Source organism: Eumetopias jubatus, unplaced genomic scaffold (assembly GCF_037043125.1).
Source record: "Eumetopias jubatus isolate StellerSeaLion01/CBP00866 unplaced genomic scaffold, mEumJub1_p1.0 scaffold_6, whole genome shotgun sequence".
NCBI lineage: Eukaryota > Metazoa > Chordata > Mammalia > Carnivora > Otariidae > Eumetopias > Eumetopias jubatus.
The window spans coordinates 4,302,379-4,308,275 of NW_028274812.1; the positions used below are offsets into that span (position 1 = coordinate 4,302,379).

Genomic DNA, 5,897 nt, shown 5'->3' on the forward strand with positions numbered 1-5,897 from the left:
TGATACACGGGACATGCCTTGCAGAACTGCATGCCTTTAGTGTGAAAGGCAGTGGGATCCATAATTCACGCGAACATAAATTATTAAAAAGAAACCATTACTGTAAAAATATATTCATGAATCAGACAAAGAGATGACTTTTCTACGGGAAAGAATAAACATTTCTATTGATTACAGCATTTGTTGTGAATTTACATAAACTATAAACTGATTATTGTTTTTATAGAATAGTCTAGATTCGCATACATTTTCAGCTAGTAATCCAGTAACTTCATGGGGATTAGTAAACCCTATACTTAATTAACACTGTCTTTTGATCTTTTGAGTAGTAGCTTCACATCACAGAAATATGTGATAATTTCAGTGCCTTTAACTGCTGGGAAAATCACCTAAGAGCTTATTGTAATAGGTGAGCTAAGTTAAATAAGGCATGTAGCCTGAAAATAAATTTGTTAGAGAGACCTACTGATGGTACAACAGACATCCACTGCTTCCTCAGCTGAAGCTCACATTATCAACTGATAATATTGGCATTCTGGTTCATAAATCAATCTCTCAGGAGTTTGGTTATAATGAATTATTTTTCCTGAACTTGATCACCTCTGAAGAAGCAGGTAAGAACAGAGCTATAGGAGACACCTGGGAGGCTCAGTCGGTTCAGCATCTGCCTTCTGCTCAGGTCATGATCCCGGAGTCCTGGGATGGAGTCCCGTGTTGGTGAGGGGGTGGTCCCTGCTCAACGGGGAGTCTGCTTCTGCCTCTCCCCCGCTGCTCTATGCACTCTGTCTCTCTGTCTTCAATAAAATCTTAAAAAACTGAAACAAAAACCAGAGCTATTGCATTCCTGCTGCTGTGAGGCCACAGGCAGAGCCTTCCAGGCAGTTAAATCTGTTCCCCATGATCAGTTCGGTCCCCTGTCAGACTGCTGCTTCTGAGGTCATGGTGGAATTTCGTTCTCCACAGACCTGCACGGTTTTCAGCAGCACATGCCCACGAGAGTTCCTTTCAGTGGAGACACTCCTGTGCCTGATGTATTTCCGGTTGCCCCCTGGAGGGACTTTGTTTATATGGTTAAGAACTAGATATAAATGTTACCTGCAGTGAGGGTTTCAGGTTTAACACGCGCAACCAAATACTCTTGAGAAGAAGACCTGTTATTTTGCTTTTCCTTATGTATCTCACTATTGTCTAGAATTTATTCTTCTCCAATTCCTTAAGCAGTTTGTTGTTTGTTAAACGCACGCCTTGGCTCAGAAAAGGGATTTGGAGAATGATAAATACTTTTGAGGTTACTGTGTTATTTTATCATGTCTGAATGGCATTACAGAAACAGAAGTATTTTTTCTCATTCCCAAATAGGGATTTTCAATGCCAATGTGTGTTGGCAGGGCGGGACTGCTTTGGAGGTGACAAGAGAACCCAATGAAGGTTGGCATGTAGAATTAAAAAAAAAACAAACCCACCTCATTAATTAGTGTGTTTGGTAATGAGCTTTCCAGCTCTGGAATGGCTTGAAGATACGTCCCCATGACGCTGTTAACTACCATGTTCTCCAGGTAGAGGGAAGCTGGTTCATGTCTGCTTGTTCTAGCAAGGCAACCCAGCACTCACTGTGCCAGTGTTCTTACTGATAGGGACATGAACTGGCAAAACTTGAAGAAGAACGTGGCAATTATATGGCCCCCTTACAACATATTTAGGTATACATTTCTGGCTCTAAGGTTGAAGGGTTTATTTTCCATCTGGGACAACACGTCTAGACTCTTGTGAGTCTAGGCACATGCACAGAGTGACACGGACCTGTCACAGACACTTCCCATTTTATTCATTCAACAGTTACTTACTGAATGTTCGCCCTGGGCCAGATCATCTGCTCAGTCCCGACAATACGTGGGGGATGAGTGGATAAGACAGCAACCCCTGACTGACCCAGGAAGCTTTTATTCTAGTGAGGAAGGTAGACAGGAAGGGGATCATGGGACGAAGAGACATAACACACTTCAAGGACAGAGTTTCTAGTTAGGTGGGTGTTCCAGGAAGGGAAGAATTCTCCGAGCAGGGGCCATTTAAGTAGAGAGAATCTTAAACACGTTTACTGAAGGCGCATTTACTCAATATCAAATCCAAACCCTTTGTTCGGGCACGTGAGGAGGCACCTTTACCATCTAACTCTTGCTTCTCTTCTGCGCTTCTTGTCTCTGACTCCCAAGTTTTCAGATTTTCTTGGATCTCTTCAGAGAGGATTTTATAGTGACCTCTGTTTAGTACTCATAATTCCATTTTATATTTTAATGGGGTACCAGGAATTGTCATTTTTAAAAAAAATCATCATTAATAATCAAAGAACACTGCATAATGCATATTTATGCATGCAGAGAAAATAAACAAGGAGGAGATCATGTTTGTTCGGTTAACTGTCACTTGAGAGTCCATTCTAGGCAAATGCACTTTGTGTGTGTGTGTGTGTGTGTGTGTGTGTGTGTGTGTGTGTGTGTGTGCTGGCGGTATTTGGGAGCCATTAGCTCATACCCCTAACTTTCTAGCTTTGGGAGAGGGTGAGAACAATTTTTAAAGAGTAGCTCTGAGCATGCGTTAGGTCGAGTAAGAGCTGGTACAGTCAAAGGACCCCAGTCTTTCAGGGGTTTAACACAGTGGGAGTTTGGTGCTTGCTCACATAGAAGTCCAAGTCCATGGTCCTGGTCAGACCGTGATGGTTTCGAGTCTGTGGTTGCTCACACTTTGCACCTCTACTCCCCCGTCAATACAAGGGGCATGACCGGGTGAAGGACTCATCTCAACTTTTCTCCTGCTGTGACTTGTTAGTGACAAAAATACTTCTGTTTATGTTCTGTTGGCAAGGACTATGTCTGTGGCCCTTCCTAGAGGCAAAGAGATGGCTGGGGACTGTCATCGGGGTGCTGCCAGAGCTTCCAGTGACAACTCTATACTATGGGGAATAGTGTATGAATTTTTGTGTCCATTTAGCCATCCAGTAGCATGAGATAATCTGTTTGCACTCTTCTTCCCTAAGGGAATATTCCTGCCCATCTCCAAGGGAGACAACCCAGTGTCCCACCCGGTCAGTACATGTAGTGCCAAGTCCAGACCGCAGTACTGTCTGCAGACAGTGTTTAGAAAGCTATGGTCCAATAGAAAAGTCATGTGTGTCTCCCTCAAGCCAGCAATGATGTGAAACAGGTATAGGATGAGTGCAACACAATCTCCAGTGCAGGAAAGAATTAAATAACGGGAGACAGATAGCATCTACTGTCCATGGCATTTAAGAATGAATGCTGGGGAGGCTCTGTGGAGACCCCGTGGCTGATGGTGGATAGTTCTTTGGTTAACTCTAATTCTGCTCCCTGGGAGTAACTCTCCTATCCATTTTCCTGGTCCTGTGGAGCTTCCATCCTAGTTGGATAGAACTAAGCAAACATTATTTAAGGATCTACAGCAGGTCACATACTGATAAGTGCTAAGAAGAACACAGTCAGTGGGGATAAGGGGTCGCACCTTTAGATTGGATGGCCTGATGGTTTCAGGTAGCATTTGAATAAAGACCTGGAGGAACCAAGAGAGATAGGACCAGAGGCAAAGTGATGCCAGGGAAGAGAATTCTCAAAGAGGAACCAGCTTTATAGTGGTTGAGGTACAGCAATGAGTTCTGTGTCCCTGGAACGGAAAGAATGGGGGCAATGAGTCATAGAAAGTGAAGTCCCAGAAGCAAGAAGGGGGTATAGCATGTGAGGCCATACTTACTTACCTGAGTGGCTCAGTCTGTTAAGCGCCTGCCTTCAGCTCAGGTTATGATCTCAGGGTCCTGGGATTGAGCCCTGCGTCCGGCTCCCTGCTCAGCAGGGAGCGTGTTCCTCCCTCTCCTCCCAGCTCACTATCTCTGTCTCTCTCTCAAATAAATAAATAAATAAATAAATAAATAAATAAATAAAATCTTAAAAAGAAGGGAAAGTCCGGTGATTTTTAATGGGCTGCACAATTCCACTATAGCCAGTATTATCTGGCTTTTTTTTTTTACAGGCTTGCAATTATTTAAGAAACAGAATTCCATAGTTTTCAATTCTGTTTGTTTGACTCCATGCCGAAGCAGGGCTCGATCTCACAACTCTGAGATCATGACCTGAGCCAAAATCAAAAGTCCGATGCTCAACCGACTGAGCCACTGAGGTACTCCCCCACTGTATTCAATTCTGTATGAATTTTGTCTTTTGTGTGTTTTGATCAGAATCAGTACTACTGCTTGAGGAGTCTGTTGACTAAGTCTACATCATCTTCATTTTCCTTATTTTGTCCTGGAGTTCCAACAAAAAGTCGTTACTGTGATTTCGGGGTAGCATATTCATTGATACGCATTTGACTGCCGTGGATATTGTGGAGCAAGGACATCTGGCAGTCGGCCTGCTGTAGAGCGTCCACTGGTAAATGACGGTTAACACCATGAGTGGGAGGATTGTTCTGACCCACCTCCCATCTCTAAATCCGTTGGATACGGTCTCTGTAGGTCCCCTGGGACCCAGGTCAGTGGGGCTCACACAGCATTACTTGCACTAATCCCATGTGCACACTTAATTATGTCTTCAGAGGACATGGTACCTTTTCTTGCTTTTTCTATTAATTTGAGTTTTTTCTTTTATTTGGCAAACACTGTAGCCAGTATTTGTTCTGCTTCCTTGAGCATCTTTGTAGTTGCTGACTATCACTGTCACTTTCCTCCACTTCATTTTCTACAAGGTGTATTTCATGATGGATTTTTCCCTGAGTGAGTGCCAATTTCATCAGTTCTTGAAATTCCCCATCTCTGTGAATTAACAACTCCAGGACCCGGTTTTCCTCATCTGATGGCAACAACTTTTGGTTTCTTGAATTTGCTAGCATTTCTATAAGCTCTCTCAACAAGACTTCCAGATCTTCCAGCACAGACAGCAGTCTCTCTGGAGGGCTGTTACCTTGGGCTGCCCCAGAGCCACCTCCTGGCTGCTCCTTCTCCTTGTCTCCACTGGAAGACTGCTGCCAAGCTCCCCATGGGCCCACAGCTGGAGAGTTTGAACAGTTTTAAATTCACTGCAGAAATTGAGTGGAAGGAACAGGGAATTCCCATGTAACCCCAGTCCCAAAACATGCACTACCTCATCCACTCTCAATACCCCACACCAGAGTGCTACACTTGTTGCAATCAATAAACCTACACTGACACATCGTTATCCCCCAAAGTCCATAATTTACATTAGGGCTTACTCCTGGTCTTGTACATTCTATGGGTTTGGACAAATGTATAGTGCATCAACCATAATAATGTCATACAGAACATTTTCACTGCCCTAAAAATCATCTGTGTTCTTACTATTCCTTCCTCTCCTTCTCTCCCAACGCTGGGGAACCACTGATCTTTATATTGTCTCCATAGTTTTGCCTTTTCCATGGTATCATATAGTTGAAGTCCCATGATATGCAACTGTTTGAGGTTGGCTTCTGTCACTTAGCAATATCCATTTAAGGTTCCTCCATGTCTTTTCATGTCTTGCTTGATATCTCATGTCTTTTCATTGCTTAATAATATTCCGCTGTCTGGATGCACCACAGCTTGTCTCTCAATTTACCTCCGAGGGACATCTGGGCTACTTCTAATCTGCAATTATGAACAAAGCAGCTATAAATACCCATAGGTAGGTGTTTGTGTGGCTATATGTTTTTAACTTATTTGGGGAAATATCAAGAGCATGATTATTGGATAGTATAGTGAGAGTATGCTTTGCTTAGTAAGAAACTGGCAATCATTTTTCCAAAGTGGCTGTGTTATTTTGCATTTTCATTCTAATAGGTATGGAATGGTATCTCACTCTTGTTTTAATATCGCAATTTCTGAATGACCTGGGACTTAAACA

The 5,897-nt window shown here is 43.1% G+C and overlaps 1 pseudogene; it reads right to left on the bottom strand.

The window, feature by feature from the left end:
- Window positions 1–4,199: 4,199 nt before the first annotated feature.
- LOC114209228 (mediator of RNA polymerase II transcription subunit 4 pseudogene) lies at window positions 4,200–4,905 on the bottom strand (annotated as a pseudogene).
- Window positions 4,906–5,897: the final 992 nt, after the last annotated feature.